Genomic DNA, 17,606 nt, shown 5'->3' on the forward strand with positions numbered 1-17,606 from the left:
AAGAGTTGCAAATGATGGAATAGGAAGGTGGGACATAACATCAAATAAGGGAAGGGTGTTGGGCTGGTGGGAACAGCGGAGGCTGTGGACCCAGTAGGGGGAGTGTGTAGGGCATGGGCAGCTGGAAGAGCAGAAAGAAATAGAATGATAGGGGTGTGGGAAGAACTGGGTAGATCAGGAGGAGAGAGAAAAGGGACAGAGGACTAGGGGTTTACCTGAGTTTCAGGAACTTTGTGGAGGCATGCTAAAGCACAGTTTCTCAGTATTCCCTTACCTCCACATTTAATGTTTAAATATGAAAGACTGAAATATTTTAAAAATGAAATAGTTATGAAACAAGATTTTGTCTGGCACTTCCTTATTACAGAATTATAAATTTCCAACGGAAATTTACAGTTGAGATTTACATCAGATTAACTGTTAGATAATATATGCAGAGAAATGTAATGTTCTTTCATAAGATTCACTTTGATTTTGGGGGGTCAGTACAAATTGGCAATTTTCATTTCACCATGAATTATAAACTCCCTTAGCTTTCATTATTATCACAAGTGGAGATTATCTAGCGCACGTTTTTAAAGGCTCGAGTCAGGCCAAGAAAATGAGCTGAAAAATGAAAGTCAACTATGTCAAAGAATCGAGAGAGGGCATGAAAAGAAGATAAGCTATAGTCACAGAAGATATTTCTTTGATTTGGGCTACTCAAACATGAAGCGAAGAAAAAATATATATAGTTTAGGAAGCAACATGTTAAAGAGCTTTGGAGAGGACAGTGGGGTTTGAGATGATGTCGACAAAATACATGAGATCTGTGGAATTTTATTTTGAGTGGAAGGTGAATGGGGAAGATGAAAGGTTGGCTGTAGAGAGGAACTACAGGAGTGTTATGTTTGCTAGCAGATGGATGACTAGAACTGCTGTGTACCAGATGATCTTAAATCAGCATCCCTTGTCCTTGAGAGAGTAAAGTTGGGAGAATGATCAGGGTGGGAGAGAGAATGTTTTACAGGGGTCAAAGGTGAACTTGGTATTTTAATGTTTATCGTGAGTTGACATCAGATTTGGTTGAACTAATACCAATGTGTCTGATAGCCTTTGCTTCAACACCATCAATGTGTGTGTCATGCATAAAACAGTTTTCTTTGGCAATACTAATTTTACAACAAACAATTAGTTGTAAAGTCTTCCGTAATTCATCTACACGCAAGAGAGAAATTATAAAACCCAAATTACTGTTACAATGTACAGTTCATAACAGTCAGTGTTGAAGTATGTTGATGAGGGTAGCAAACAGGTTACATATATCTGAAAATGCAAATGAAGCAAATAACAAGAAAAACAATATCTGAACAGAGGAAATGACATTCCATAGCAGAACAGCTCAGAGATGTCACATGCAGACAGCTGCATTATGCAATTACTCTGAAAGGGAAAAAAAATTACAATATGCAGCAGAAAAGGAAATAAGAGAAGTTGCTTGTTAACATGAATCACTGAAACCGGTTTATCAGATAAATTCCATAAAAATAAAACCATTTTACTGTTTGCTCCATGCAAGCAAAAAGTGTGTTTGCACCCCCTCAGCCACTAACATTGTTTTTCAGGGACTGTCTTGAGGAGCATCACTATGGTGCCTGTCATGGGAGAAAGAATGAGGGGAAAAGATGATGGGGTTGCATCTTATGGAAGACAGCCTCAAAATTCAGCCTCTGGGGAATATGTTTAAAACAAAACTGTTCTATAATCATTGTCAGGAACCTATGGTGATCAACAGCACATGGTTAACCAAGAGGTTGTTTCATCAAGTGAAGTAGGGAACCACTATGTAAATTTCCAGGGTGCATGAAGGTGGCTCATTCGATGTCGTACATTTGGATTGCCAGAAAAGATTTAGTGAGCTGTCGGTGAAAGATCTCTACACAAGTGCTCATGCTGATGGGGACAATATATTGGGATGGATGTGTTTGTTGCTAACTAGCAGAAAGCTGAGAGTTGGACTAAGTGAGTCATTTTGTGCTGATGACAAATAACAAAGGGAATGCCAGAGGGATCAGTGCCTATCGTTAAGTAGTTGATAATTTGGATGAAGGGAACGACTGAAATGCTGTTGGCACACAAAAAGCATGCAGAAAGGCATGGATCAGTTAAGTGAGGGGATAAGAAATTAGCCCATAGAGTATAATGGAGGGAAGTGTGAGCTTATCGGCATTGGCATAAAGAAAGAAAAAAAACAAAGTATTAGATAAATGGAGTGTGATACGAAAGGGTCTGAGTGAATCAGTATGGTTTATTTTTCACTGACATTAGTCATGAAATTTGTCCTTTTTCCCCTCTCTCCATAGCAGTGCAGTGCAGTCATAACAAATGACTAAGTTATAATAAAACTAAATAACAAATGGGCAAGTAAATAAATAGTGCGAAAGAGAAGTAAAAAGGTGACTTTTGTGGGTTTGTGGACTGTTCAGAAATCTGATGGCAAAGAGGAAGAAGCTGTTCCTGAAAAGTTGAATGTGGATCTTCAGGCTCATGTATCTCCTCTCCAGTGGTATTAATGAGGAGAGGGCATCAAGATGATGAGGGGGAATAGGGATAATCCCGAGAGTTATAGACCAGTGAGTCTAACATCAATGGTGAGCAAATTATTGGAGAGAATTCTTAGAGATGGGATTTTAAAGCATTTGGAGAAGCATAGTCTGATTAGGTATAGTTCCGTGAGTGGCAGGTTGTGCCACGTGAGTCTGACTGAATTCTTTGAGGAAGAGATAAAGCAAATTGATGAAGTTAGAGCAGTGGATGTGGTGTATATAGGCTTCAGTAAAATATTTGACAAGGATCCTCACAGTAGGCTCATTCATTCTGAAAGTCAGACAGCATGGGATCCAGGGAAACTTGGCTGTATGGATTGAGAATTGGCTTGCCCAGGGAAGACGGGGTGGTTTTAGATGGATCATATTCTACCTGGAGGTTAGTGACCAGTGGTGTTCCATGATGTTCTGTTCTGGGTCTTCTTTGTAAATTTTATAAGTGACTTAGATGAAGAAATGGATAGGTTGGTTAGTAAGCTTGCAGATGACATAGAGGTTGGTGGTGTTGTGGATAGTATAGAAGGAATTATTGTAGGTTACAATGGGATACTGATAGGATGCAGAGCTCAGCTGAGAACTGGCAGATGAACTTCAGTCCAGAAAAGTGTGAAGTGTTACACTTTGAAAAGTTTGACCTGATGCTAGAGTACAATGTTATTGGCAGTGTGGAGGAACAGAGGGATCCTGGGATCCACATCTATAAATCCCACAATGTTGCCGCACAGTTGATAGGATGGTTACGATGTTTTGTCCTTCAGTAGTTGGGGGATTAAGTTCAAGTGTCCTGGGGTACTGATGTGGCTCTATATAATGTAAGATATAGGAGCAAAATTAGGCTATTTGACCTATCGAGTCTGCTCCACCATTTCATTGTGACTGATCCAATTTTCCTCTCAGCCCCAATTTCCTGCCTTCTCCCTGTATCCCTTCATGTCCTGACCAGTCAAGAATCTATCAACCTCCACCTTAAACATATATAAAGACTGGGCCTCCACAGCTGCCTGTGGCAAAGAATTCCAGAGATTCACCACTCTCTGGCTAAAGCTTGGTGAGATCACATTCAGAATGTTGTGTTCCGTTCTGGTCATTTTTAAGAAGGAAGTAGAACATTTAGAGAGAGTGAAGAGGATTTTTGCCAGGATGCTAAATGGATCAGAGAACATGTCTTATGAGGAAAAGTTTAGCAAGCTAGGGCTTTTCTCTTTGGAGTGAAAGAGGATGAGAGGAGACTTGATAGAGGTGTATAAAATAATAAAAGCCATAGATTGAGTGGACAAGCAGTGCCTTTTTCCCAAATTGCCGATAGATAACTTGAGGGGACATACTTTAAAGTGCTTTGCAAATATAGCAGGGATGTCAGAGGTAATTTTTTAATTAGGAGTGGTAAGTGCATAGAACACACTGCCAGGAGTAGAAGTGTTAGATTGTTTTTGTGTTTAGCACATTTCCATCAGCAAATGACTTCAGCCACCAATCTTCAAATCTGAATATAAATTGTAGATTAAATTTAAATGCAGCTGTGAACAATAGGAACCTAAAAGCCTTGAATCGCAGACCAGACAATGCTGATTAAAATTATTTTAGATATCCATGGTGTGGGTGTGAATCGGAAGGTGCGAAGTTTTGTGTGTAGTTTCAAAGAAAGCATTGTGGATATGTTGTAAATATTGAATTGTCCTTTGACGTTTAGTACATAAAATTTTGAGCCCCACGTTGGGCCAGCCAGACCTTTTGACCAAAAGGGCCTCAATAGGATGCTTGTTGTATCTTGCTTTGTTGAATAAAGATGTTGTTTCATATCTACTGGTACTTTTCTCCAGTGACTTCATTCACGCAACAACAGGGGTAGAGAAAGATACATTAGGAACATTTTAAGAGTCTTTTAGATAGGCACATAGATGAAGGAAAAATTGAGGGCTATGTGGAAGGGACAGGTTAGATTAATCTGGGTGGAGGTTAAAGGTCAGCCCAACATTGCTGGCTGAAGTGCCTGTAATGTGCTGTGCTGCACTATATTCTAAGTCACAAGTATTGGAAGAGAACATGAATGTGATTGAGGCCAAGACTGGATCAGCCCTGGTCTTATTAAATAGAAAAGCAGGCTCAGTGAGTCATCTGGCCTTCTCCTGCTCTTGTTTCTTATGTTCTCATGTCCATAATGATCCTTAATCCCCAAGGTGTAGACCAGTTGGCCCCAGAGAAACTGCAGCACCATAAGGTTGCCATTCATGAAAACTCCCAGCCATTTCTCCAAAGAGACAGAGCAGGAGTCTTCTACAGATGCACTAACCATGCACCCTGTTCAACAACATTCACAGCATAATCTTAATTTTCTCAAGCAGCTTTTGCAAATTCTGTGAATGATCACCTAGTGGAAGCGTGCCCAGGGAAGATATGATTATCCTGACCTCAGTACGAGCATTGTTGATACCTTGGGATGTACTGACATGACTTTCTCCTGTCATTATGTTTTTTTTTCTCAGTATTTTGATAGGCTCATGGTGCATGGTGTTTATCTCAGTGTCTCCTGGGAAAGCTGATAAGAAATGTAATTGAAGCTGCCTGTGTTTTCTGTGGCCCCCACATCGTGCTATTGTATCTTTATGCATTTTTGGCAACCTCTCCAGAATATGACAGAGGCACTCTACACACTCACAGAAACACTTATTTGTCTAGAAACTGCCAGGATTTCCCTCTATGTTCTGAAGTTTAAACATTGGGAATTTGCTAAAGAGAAATTCTTGTCACAATGACGTTTTAAAACTTAGAAAGTGTCTAGTGGCTAAAGCACTACAAAGGATGTGGGCTGAAGGACACTATTCATAACAATGTTTTATTGATTAAGTTCAGGGAAGGAACTTCATGTTGCTAAATGATGGGGCTCAATGAGTCAGTAACTGAAATCAGATGGAATAGTTACAAGAAAAATACAAATGCAAGTGGTTCTACAGGACAAAGGATTTCCCCTTTGTATTGAATTTTTGCCCAAATTCTACAATCCCATTCTCTTAGCATAATAATTTACCATAGATCTCATCTCCCTGCCTGACCTGAAAACCTGGGAGCTGCCTGCATACCCCATATGTTGCTTGGAACGTTCGTGTATGTCCTGTTTGAAAATGCAGAGAGTTCACCGACCACCCATGAGAAAGCAGTGAAACGTTAACAGCAAAGAAACCATTTTATTTCCTCCAGCAGCTGTTCAGAAAGAACTGAAGGCACTCACCCTGCCAGACGGGAGGCAGGCCAGTCATTCTGTTATGGCTGGAAGTTGCAGCCATGGCTACATTTCACTTCAGAATACTCGTAAAGTGAACCAAAAGCAAAGCCTTGCAAATGCTGGAGGGGAGAGATAAAAAGGGTAAGAGGCTAATGCTGCCAGTGGGTTTGGAGGACTCTGCAAGCATAGAGATGATAGAATCTGTTGATAGAATGATAGAATTCCAAAACATTAAGCTAATTCATTGGAAAACAAGAGAGCCGAGAGATGCAAGTCTTAGTTTGTGTTTTACTCTAAATGAGGTGTACACATACCACGTGGTAGCATCATGATGTATGTAATTCATTTATTTTTACCTATAACCCCTAAAGAATTAATTAAACAAGCAAAGAATGCTTAATCAATAACATGTTTAAAAGATTACTCAAATGTTACTGAAATATTAAATACATAACAGTCCTCCCTGCTTAGCTATAAACTACAACTCAACACAGAATGCATCTCGACTATATACACACTATACAATATAATACAACTATTATACAAACATCCACAATGTAGAAAGTTTTAAATTGTCCCATTCAGACCTAAAGAATAGGACAATTTAAAAAGTAACTATGCTGTCCTATTCGGAGTTTTTAATTACTCTTGTGGGATAACGTCTTTCCTGAAAGGGGGATCATTCTACTTGGCAGAGGAAACTTGTGGCTGTGAAAACAATCTCAGGTTCTGGGGCCACTCGATAGTAGTTGTAGAAGTTGACTCTGTGACTGCAGGAAGTGGTACTGACAGCTCTGGATACTTTTGTTCTTCTTCCTTTTTCTGCTTCGAGTTTGTGCATCTTTTTCTTGGGAAGATCCATTTAGTTCACTGGAGTATTCTCTTATTAATCCTTCTATTGCTCCCTTTACAATCTGATCTCGCCTCTTGGTTTCCTCATCCACAATATCATCTGATGAATCTTCTGTTTTCACATTTCCTTTGGTTCCTCTCCTTTTGGCCTTCCATTCATCCAGCTGGGCTTTGATCTTTGCATCTACTTTCACAAGCAGCTTTTTGTCTCCCACTTCAAAGTCACGCAATAACTTTAATGCACGCAGAGTAGATTCTGGTTCTTTATACCCACAAAAGCCAAATGTTTATAACTTTCCGGAAGATCCTTGAACTCTCTTCCATCTTAAAACCAAGCCACACCTCACAAGTAACTGCCTGATTAACATATCAGAAACTTTCTCAGATACGTTGCCTACAAAAATTGATCTGGTCAAGATGGCGCCAGCATACAAGTTCCTTCAGTCAACACCTTCCAGATGGTAAACAATTTTTTTTACTTCTCTTACGTCTGTTTTTCACTTTAAATATGTTTCTGGGACTGTTAGTGCCTATGATTTACAGCTTGGAGATTGAGAGATCCAGCACTTTGCTGGCTCTGAGTAGATTCTGGGAAGTAAGTGTGTACTTGGGTGTACATTGACAGGCAGGCAAGCCTCTCTGCTTTGTGTGCTGCCCCTCTCTGTTCTTGAATGTCAATGATAGTGTAGGATGGTATTGTGGTTCTCTGTTTATGGACTGTGGACTTTTTTCAGACTTGTGTTTTTTATATTGTGTGGTTTTTCTCACCAGATCCTTTTCCATTTTCTTGTGCGAGGGGAGGATGTTTGGGGGTTAATGTTCTGTTAGTTTTTTTTTGTGTTGGGGGGTTGGTTTGTGGGGTCAATGTTCCTGTTCTGTTTTGTGTGTGGGATGGGTTTTTTGAGGTGCTAATGATTGGGATGTATGGGGGTAGGGGTGGTTGATGTTTCTCTCTGAATGACTTTCATGTTCTTTCTTTGTTTCGTAGCTATTTGGAGAAGCCAAATTTCTGAGTTGTATATGGATGCATGCTTTGATAATAAGTGAACCTTTGAACCTTTAGTCAGACCACTGCTTTCATCTCTTTCACAATTCCTCTGAGCAGAATAATAACTTCCTTGGTCCAATATGCTTTCCAACTAGGGCACAGAGTTTGGCACCAACACCTGCTTGTCCTCTGTTGAGCAGCAGTTCATGGTGTACAGCATGGAGACAGTTCTGGTATCACCCAGTACCTTTCTTAACTCACTTTCAGCTGACTCTGTTGCAGGGGATGTGGCATGCAAATGGTGGAAGGATCTCCAATCACATTGTAGTTGTCTCAGCCACTCATGTCTCTACACAATGCTGGCCCTCATGTTTTTACCACATACAAGGCTTGTTTTACTGTTACACTTGTTTCACTGTTACAAATGTCATTCCCACAGGAGTTATTTTATCTCTAGTATAAGTTCTTAGTTGGATATCTGCAGACTTCATTTCCATATCTTTTAAATTCTGTTCAAACTAATTCTGTGAAGGAGCCAAGCTAGTGTCCAATTCTGTTTTAATTAATTTGCCGTTCACTTCTGGTGTAAGCCATATTGCTAGTTTTCACATTGGAAATCTCAAGGCTACATAGTCTTCTGTCACTCAACGTTTCAGATTTTTCATCAACAGCGTGCAGATTAGTACGCTTTTTTGAAACTGCAGCTTGACTTTTTAGCTCTTTCTCTTCTCTGTGCAGTCCATTTACTTTTGTCTGCACAACATACTCTTTGTACGCGTCCTACTTTGTTGCATTTCTACAGGTTTCACTTTTAAACCTGCATTGGTCTGGTGTATGTGAGCCCCTGCCAACAGTATCACAATTTGTTCAGCCAGGGAGGCCTCCATCTTGGTGCTGCAATTTTGTTCATGATAACTTTCATTCCTGACTGCAACTCGATTGTGCCTCTGTTTGCTGTTTCCATTGGTACAGCAATTTCAATTGTTCTTTTAAATGTAAGCTGTGCTTCAGTGTAAGATTCCACAAAGTAAACAATCTCTCACAGCATCATTCAGACCATCATTGAACTGACAATGCTCAGAAAATCTCTTCAATTCAGCCATACATGCTGAAATGGATTCCTCATCTTTTTGATTCCACTTTTGAAACCTAAAGCACTCTGCAATCAACAATGTTTTGGTTCTAAATGTTCCTGCATGACCTTCATGATATCAACAAAGCTAATTTCTGCTGGTTTGTTTGGAGCAGTCAAACTCTAAAGCAAACTGCATGCCTTTAAACCCAATGCATTCAGCAAAATGGGTACTCATTTCTTAATTGGTATTTCATTTGCTTCAAAACACTGTTCAGTTAGCTCAGTATAAATGAGCCGGTTTCCTATTGAGCAATCACACATGTTTATCTTTTGGATGTAGCCGACAATCTCTGTTTTTCTTTTATGATTATTATCACCATTTATGAACATGTGAGGTCTTTTGTTTTCTATCTCTGTTTTTAAACTTGATCATGTCTTCCCTTTTGAAGAGAATGTGCTGCGCTGCTTTTTAAAACTCAAACTTTTCACTGTGCTTCAGGAGCCATCTTGGGTTTGTTTTAAAAATATCTTGTCACTGCTGTTACGTTTTGTACCTCCAACACATTAAACTAATACAAAGGAAAACAGGAGAGCTGAGAGATGCGAGTCTTAGTTCATACTGTATTTACTTTAAGTAAAGCGCACACGTATCACGTGGTGGCATTATGATGTATGCAATTCACATATGTTCAAATATAATCCATAATGAATTACTTAGCCAAACGAAGAATGCTTAATCAACAACATATTTACAAGATTACTCAAATAACACTGAAAACCAAATGCACAATATTAAACACTCCAAGGCTTTGAGATACTGTCCACGTACCCAAAGTATACAGAAGGATGAGACTCCTTACTGGCTGCTAAACATTGAGGACTTGTTCGTCAAACACTTTTTTCTATAGATGACCAGATGCTTTGCTGGCATATTGGAGATACAGTTACTGACAGGTGAATCTCAAAATATACAGAATTGTCCACACTTTCAAGGAGTTTTATTATCCATGTTGTAGAGCAAGTTCAGGTTGGTAAAGGACCTTTGTTTTACAGATATTTAGTGTAAGGTTCATTCTCCTGTATGCTTCAATCAATGGGCTTGAGGTTCAGCCTCTGAATGTGCACCAGTGTGCAAACAATGCACGGTGATCAAGTTGGAGCTCCCTTTGTTTGAAAGTGGAGAGAACAGAAGTTTCTGAGTTCTGGGTGTCATTGCAATAGCCAAAGTTTATTGTATATCCCTTATTTGAGGAAAATGCTGGTGAGCCACTTTCATGAACCATCTGATGAAGGTATTGCCACAGTAACACTGGGGATAGATTTCCATGATTTAGAATTAACAAAGACTCAAGATTGTTTATTGCCATTCTTCAGTACAGATATGTAAAGGAAAATGAAACGAATCTTACTCTGGATCCTATGCAGCATAAAATATCACTAAGTATAAATAACAATAAAAACACAATAAATATAAATACATAAGATTAACTTATATACAGTACACAGACTGTATGTACATAAAGTGACGCTAGGTCCAGAAGTATCTGGTCATAAATGGACTAATGAGAAGTGAAAATTAGTGATGGTGGGGAGGGTTAATGTGTGGAGGTGTTGACCAGCCTTACTGCTTGGGGAAGTAACTGTTTTTGAAACTGGTGGTCCTGGTGTGAATGCTGTGTAGCCTCTTCCCTGATGGGAATGAGACAGAGAGTCCATTTGTAGTTTGGGTGGGATCCTTCACGATATTGCTGGCCAGTTTTTGGCACCTTTCTGTATATATGTCCTTGATCATAGGTAGGTTGGTGCCTGTGATGTTTTGAGCAGTTTTAACTACCCATTCTAGAGCCCTCCTGCCCACTTCAGTGCAGTCTCTGTAACACACAGTGATGCAGCGTTTTAGGACTCTCTCAGCCTTGCATTGGTAGAAAGTTGTGTGTATTGATGTGCATAGCCCAGCTCCCTTTAGCCTCCTTGGAAAGCAGAGACAATGGAGAAATTTCTTGACTGTGGAGGATGTGTTCTAGGATGTGCAGTTCATAAGACCCTAAGGCCTTAAGGTATAGGAGCATAATTAGGCCATTTGGTCCATCGAGACTGATCCACCATTTCATCATGGCTGATCCAGTTTCCTTCTCAGCCCCAATCTCCTGTCTTCTCCCCGTATCTCTTCAGCCTTGACTAATCAAGAATCTATCATCCCCTAACTTAAATATACCCAATTACTTGGTCTCCATGGATGTCTGTGCAAGGAATTCCACAGATTCTCCACTCTCTGGCTAAAGAAATTCCTCATCTCCATTCTAAATGGATGTCCTTCTATTCTGAGGCTGTGTCCTCAGGTCTTAGACTCCCCCAACATTGGAAACATCTCCACATCCACTCTGTCGAGGCCTTTCAACATTCAATAGATTCCAATGAAGTCATTCCTTCCTCCCTGCCAGTGCCAGGCGTTTGAAACTGCTCACAGTTTCCACAGCTGTGTGGCCAATGTGAAGATGAGTGTGAGTGGTGCCAGTTTTCCTGAAGTCGATAACCGTCTCCTTTGTCTTGTTGACATTGAGGAAGAGGTTATTTGCCTGGCACCAGGCCCTGAGCTCTTCTACTTCCTCTCTGTAAACCTTCGTATCACTGTAGGCGATGGGCCCCACCATTGTCACATCATCGGCAAACTTAACAATGTGATTTCCAGAGCAAGATGACCCGTGGCTTGGTGGGAACATATGGATAAAGCATTTGCATGCATCCAAAATTTCTTATCTTTCCTGGTGACCAAGGTCACAAGTTTTGGAGGTGCTGTCAGAGTGGCCTGGATGAGCATCAACAGTGCAGTTTGTAATGGGCGCACGCTGCTAGTACTGAATAGGGAATCAATCAGGTCAGTGTCCTTTTTCTTAATGACATAAAGCTTTCTGAATCATGTCCCATTCACTCTACGTGTTACTCTACTCCAGTGGAATGACTGTAAAAAAAAAGGGTTGAAGTTAATACAGCTCAGCCTGACTCTGTACAGGGAAGAAGAGAAAAAGTTCTTGTAGAACTCAATGGAAATTCAATCACTTCATAATGAATGACTGCAGATGTGGCTGAATGGCGGAGGAGTTAATTTCTCAGCTGGTGCTGTGTTGAGATTATGGACCACAATGCCAGCTTCAGATCAGTTTGTCTTCCTGCTTGCACAGAGGTAAAAGACAGAATTCTAGAAACAAATCCAGGAAAGAAAAGTCAAAAGCAGGAAGAGAATGTTGCCCAATTTTTAATGCAAAAATTATAACACTTATGCAGAAAGAAGGTTGGTTTATCAACCACATTGTCTAATTCAGTAATCAAAGTGACAATAATCACAATATTATCCTGAGTTTTTTAATGTGTCACCTCACAAAGATTTTCTTTAAGTTATTTATTCCTGAAGCAGTCTCATTCTGCGGTGTTAACACACATGCAACCAGAAAACTGATCACTCCTTTGGGCATAATCATAGAAATATGTCTTGCAGTGTACTTTACTACATTATGCCTATTAATTCTAAACTCATAAACATGCTTTCTCTCATGGAACCACCCTTCCAGCTATTTACTTTCACAGGAAGCTCTTTGTGCAAAAGCAAATGAAAAACGTTTCACAATTCCAAAAGAAATGTGCTCAAAATTCAGTAATGCAGCCGTTGCTTTTATCATCTCTGCCTTTTGGTGTAAATGTGCTGAAGAGCATAGTGCTTACACAGATAGAGATTGTCTACCATTAAAGACTTTTAGAATCAAAATATTTGCCCAAGGGCACTGAAACATGATGATAATCATATGTCATGACTGTCAAGTTGTTAAGGTGCAGGAAAATGAGGTTGTTGACAACATTTTCAGATGGTGTGACGCTAATCTTTCTGTGGTTAGGAAGATTTGGTGCTAAGGAGTATTGACTGACACATTATCCTTCTTCTCTATTGTCCAATGAACAAGATGCTGGAGGATTTCAACAGGTCAGGCGGCATCCACAGAGGGAAATGGGCAGCTGACCTTTCGGGATGAGATCCTTCACCTTGATTGAAAGATAGAGGGGAGGTAGCCAGTGTGAAAGTGAAGGAAGAAGTTGATGCACTTAACAAGTGGATCCAGGTGAAGCGACAACTGGCCCTTTATCTTTCAGTCCAAGTAAATGGTCCCAATTCAAAATGTCAGCTGTCCATTTCCCTTCACAGATACTGCCTGACTTTCCGAGCTCCTCTGGCAGGTTGTGTATTGCTCCAGATACCAGCATCTGTAGTCCATTCCACCATCACTGAGCCTGCTACCACCTAGTTCCACCCAGATACCAGCATCTGTAGTCCATTCCACCATCACTGAGCCTGCTACCACCTAGTTCCACCCAGATACCAGCATCTGTAGTCCATTCCACCATCACTGAGCCTGCTACCACCTAGTTCCACCCAGATACCAGCATCTGTAGTCTTGCGTGCCTCTATTCCACCATCATTGGGTCTGTAATCTGGTTCCACCCAGATGCCAGCATCTGTAGTCTTGTGTGCCTCCATTTCACCATCACTGGATCTGTGATCACCTGGTTCCACCCAGATACATTGTCACAACTACAGATTCAGCAGCACAGTACGGCGATTGTGCTTGTGAATATGCACGTGTCAGAATATTATTATTAAATCGTGGTAGTATTTAACTCCATACTTGTCATCATAGTGCTTGTTGAGACTTGGACAGAGCACAGCAATGCTCACAGCCTGTTTGTTTTTGGCCTTCCCTGAGAAATTGGACTTTCCAGTCAACTGACTCTGAAGACTAGTGGTATTTGTTTAATGTTTAGACGTTCTTTTCAGCCACAGTGTAGGCTTCATTTTCCATTTGAGAGTTTTAGTTAATGGCCCTGTTTGGCCTAGCGTTTATTGTTTTATTTTCCCTTTAACACTGTTCGTATTAAAGTCTGTGAACTATCAACCTGCTTCAGTGTCTCTCTCTCCGCATTTAGGCCAGATCCGAACCCGGTACAAGCATCTGTAGTCTTGTGTGCCTCTATTCCACCTTCACTGGGTCAGTGATCACCTGCTTCCACCCAGCTGCAGCCAGAGAAGGACCAGCCATGGTTTCTCAGTATGTATTTTTGGAGCCCCCATGGATCTATTACTTCTCAGCTGTACACTACTCCTTGGCAACCTCGTCTGAGAGCACCACATCAGTTTCTGGACGTACTCTGATTCTGCAAATCCACCACACTGCTGTGTCTCTTGGCCTTGTCGCGGTCTCTGAATTCTCTGGGCAAGCAGCAGGATCTTCCAGCTAAGTATCAGCAAGGAAGTCCATTCTCTTTGGTCACCATGACAAATGCTGTCTCTTGCCATCATTCCTGGGCACTAAGGCAGACTTAGAAATGTACAGAGAGATGTTCCTTTCTCTCTTGCTGCATTCCTAATCATAAATAACTCTAGAAATCCTATAACGTAGCTGTGTTAATTTTCTATAAGCCACACAGTGTGGAAAATACAGATCTTTGCATTGATAGTGAGTCTCCAAAGATCTGGATGAACATATTCCGTTACACAGTGACTTTATGCACAGGGTTAACCCATTCATTTTGGTTGTGAATCCAGCTGTACAAGGCAATAGATTTCCATTGTTTTTGGTTCTTTAATGGAAGAAGTCCTTAACATGCATTATCTTATGTGGCTCAGTTAGAGGTTAAATGGCTGGATTGTAGTGCTGACCACCAATGTAAAATCCTATTGTACTAACTCAATCTGGTAAATGATTAAGCAATCCTCAGTCCTAATGTACTATCCATTTGCTTTTTTCACCACATGGAAAGAGTAATATAACAACTGCCAGCAAAAGTGGTAGATACAGGTTTGATTGCAACACTTTAAGAGAAATTGGGATACTGATCGATGGGAAGGGGCAGAATAACAGTTCAACATGGATTAGATGGACCGGTGCTGTGGTGCTGTACGACTCCATGACTCTATTACTGAAAATCTAAACGATTGGAAAAGCTGGAAATCAGAAATACAAACCTTATCTCGTGGATGAATGGTTCTGGCTTTCCATTTGGATGAGGGTGGGGACAGCAGGGAGAATACGCATCTAATCTACAACCTTATAGGATTAAGAGGAGCTCAGATTTATGTCCATGGATTCAAGTAAAATGGAGAATTTCATTTAACCATGTCTGTGTCAGGTCACCCTGTTTCTTCACTTATTGTCCAATCCACTAACTCAAATCAGTTGGTGGACTGGACAATAAGGGATTCATCTTTGAGTCTGAATGAATACGCCACAGTTGTCACTGACTTCAACAAGACCTGTGTGGACGAGTGGGTGCCTCTGAGAACATATCAGACATACACAAACTAAAAGCCATGGATGAACCAGGAGATACATAGTCTGCTGAAGGCTAGATCTATGGCATTCAAGACCGGTGGTCCAGAGCTATACAAGAAGGTCCAGGTACAACCTATGAAAGTCTATTTTAAGGGGAAAAAAAAAACAATTCTGACTGAGGTTAGAGGTAGAGTCAGATGCATGCCAGCTCTGGCAGGGTTTGCAGGCCATTATTTCCTACAAACCAAAACCTCACGTCTTGAGTGGCAATGATGTCTCACTCCCAGATGATTTCTATGCACACTTCGAAAGGGAGAATAAAGCTACACCTGTGCGAATCCCTGCAGCATCTGGTAACCCTGTGATTGCTGTCTCAGAGGCCGATGTCAGAACATTGGTAAACCTTCACACAGTGTCAGACCCTGATGGTGTACCCGGCAGGGCTCTGAAAACCTGTGCCAACCGACTGACGGGAGTTCAAGAACATCTTCAATCTCTTCCTGCTGCAGTCGGAAGTTCCGACCTGCTTCAAAAGATCAACAATCATACCAGTGTCCAAGAAAAGCAGGGTGAGTTGCCTCAACAACTATCACCCAGTGGCACTCACATCTATTGTGACAAAGTGCTTTGAGAGGTTAATCATGGCTAGACTCAACTCCGGCCTAAGCAAGGACCTGGACCACTGCAATTTACCGATCGCCTCAGCGGGATTACAGCAGATGGAATCTCTTTGGCTCTCCACGAGGCCTTGGATCATGTGGACAATAGTAATACCTATATCAGGCTGCTATTTATTGAATACAGTTCAACACAATCATACCCTCAGTTCTAATTAACAAACTGAAAGTGTTAGTAAGATGGCAGCATTCTCAGGCACAGCAGCTACTCTCAGTCCAACCAAAGATGCTTTTGTTCATCTTGTAAGTCTTTTACAATCACAAGTCACTGCTGGATACTAAGAAGAGCAAGTACTCCAGGACTATCCCATCAGCAAGTTGCTCAATAGCAATGAAACTGGACTTATTCAAAGGTACATTTAATGTCAGAGAAATGTATACAATATACACCCTGAAATTCTTTTTCTTTGCAACCATCCACCAAAACAGAGTGCCCCAAAGAATGAATGACAGTTAAATGTTAGAACCCCTGCTTCCCCCTCCTATGCATAAGCAGCAGAAAAGCAATGATCTGCTCTCCCCCACCAGCAAAAAGAGCATCGGTACCCACCACCCACCACCAAGCACTCAAGTGTGCAGCAAAGCATCAATAAAGACACAGACTTGCAGCACCCCAAAGACTACTCGTTCACCCAGTAGTTTGACATACCTAATAAGGGGAAAAATTGGTGTCTCCGTTTCACAGCGAGAGGGGAGACGTAACAAACAACTCACTGATTTATGATGTTAAAAGTCTGTTTTGTCTTTTTCTGAGCTCTATGCCCAAAGAACTCGGGTCTCTTCCATTTCCAATGACACACCAATTTCCTGCAGAGGCACAGACCTCGAGACCGCCCACCTCCAGAGCCACGAAATCCCGAAACTCCAAAGCTGAGCTAATCTTCTAGGCCTCATCGTTGGCACGTCGAATAACTAGGCCTCATCGTTGGCAGGTCGAATAACTGCCAGTCGTGAGACCCCGGGAGCAAGTCCCATTCCCGCAAAGAAGCAAAGTTCAACTCCAAGTTCTTCAAAAGAACCCTGAAAGGGAAAAATAGAGATACTAAAGATAGAAATAGAGCTGTTTCGGAAGATGCAAGCAAAGGAGTCGCTGTTAGTGCCATTGTCTTCTAAGCTCCACCTCTTTTAATTCTGTACTGTTTTTATGTTGTCACCTGGACTCCTATACTGTTGTGCCGAGAAGGTATGAGGTCAAAAAAAAGGTGTGAGTAATTGTCTTGGGCGATTTTATTGTGATTGCAAGACCCTTTTGGACATTGGTAACATAGAATATTGTGAGTCCGATTCACTGGTTCAATGGTGAGACCGACAACGTTGGAGTTGTGTAGCCTTGGTTGTGGCAAGGACTAAGCCTAGACCGAGGCTGTGGTGTCACTTAGAGGAGGAGACTCTGAGGTGATGTTGTCATCTGGTGTTTACTAGGTGGAAGAACAAGCTGAATTAGGACAATCTAGTCATGCCACACAGGGACTTGGGATATTTTTTTTTTCATTTTGTGACTATGTTTTTTCTGAACTGGTAACCATCTGTGCTATTTGCACCGCATACTATGTGCTTTTGGTATTGTGTTTTGCACCTCGGCCCCGGAGGAATGCTGTTTCATTTGACTATATTCAAGTAAGTTTAACGATACTTAGAATTGAACTTGAACTTGAAAACCTAGCCCACTGTAACCGCCCTCTGCAATTGGATCCCTCACTCCTCTCCAGGAGACCAATCAGTGCAGATCAGAAGTAACATCTCCTTCTCTCTGACAATAAACATTCGTGCACCTCAAGGATACATGCTTAACCCACTGCTCTACTCTCCCTACACCCAGATGGTGATGAGGAGGTGGACAGGAGTGAGACAAATCAGCTGTTGAGTGGTGTCACAGCAACGTCTTTGCACTC

The 17,606-nt window shown here is 41.2% G+C and overlaps 1 long non-coding RNA gene across 3 annotated transcripts in view; it reads left to right on the top strand.

Annotated features, from left to right (window-relative positions):
- The window catches only part of LOC140735101 (uncharacterized), an 81,326-nt gene that overhangs the window by 2,111 nt on the left and 61,609 nt on the right, over window positions 1-17,606 (top strand). The window contains exon 1 of one of the 3 annotated variants that reach the window (XR_012100689.1): window positions 5,809-5,946. The exons of 1 other annotated variant lie outside the window; for it this stretch is intronic. This is a non-coding gene — a long non-coding RNA (uncharacterized lncRNA). Of the gene's footprint in view, window positions 1-5,808; window positions 5,947-6,442; window positions 7,119-17,606 lie in introns of those variants that run through there. One more of the 3 variants, XR_012100690.1, reaches the window with a different exon arrangement.

The sequence above is a fragment of the Hemitrygon akajei genome, chromosome 11 (assembly GCF_048418815.1).
Source record: "Hemitrygon akajei chromosome 11, sHemAka1.3, whole genome shotgun sequence".
Taxonomy (NCBI): Eukaryota; Metazoa; Chordata; class Chondrichthyes; order Myliobatiformes; family Dasyatidae; genus Hemitrygon; species Hemitrygon akajei.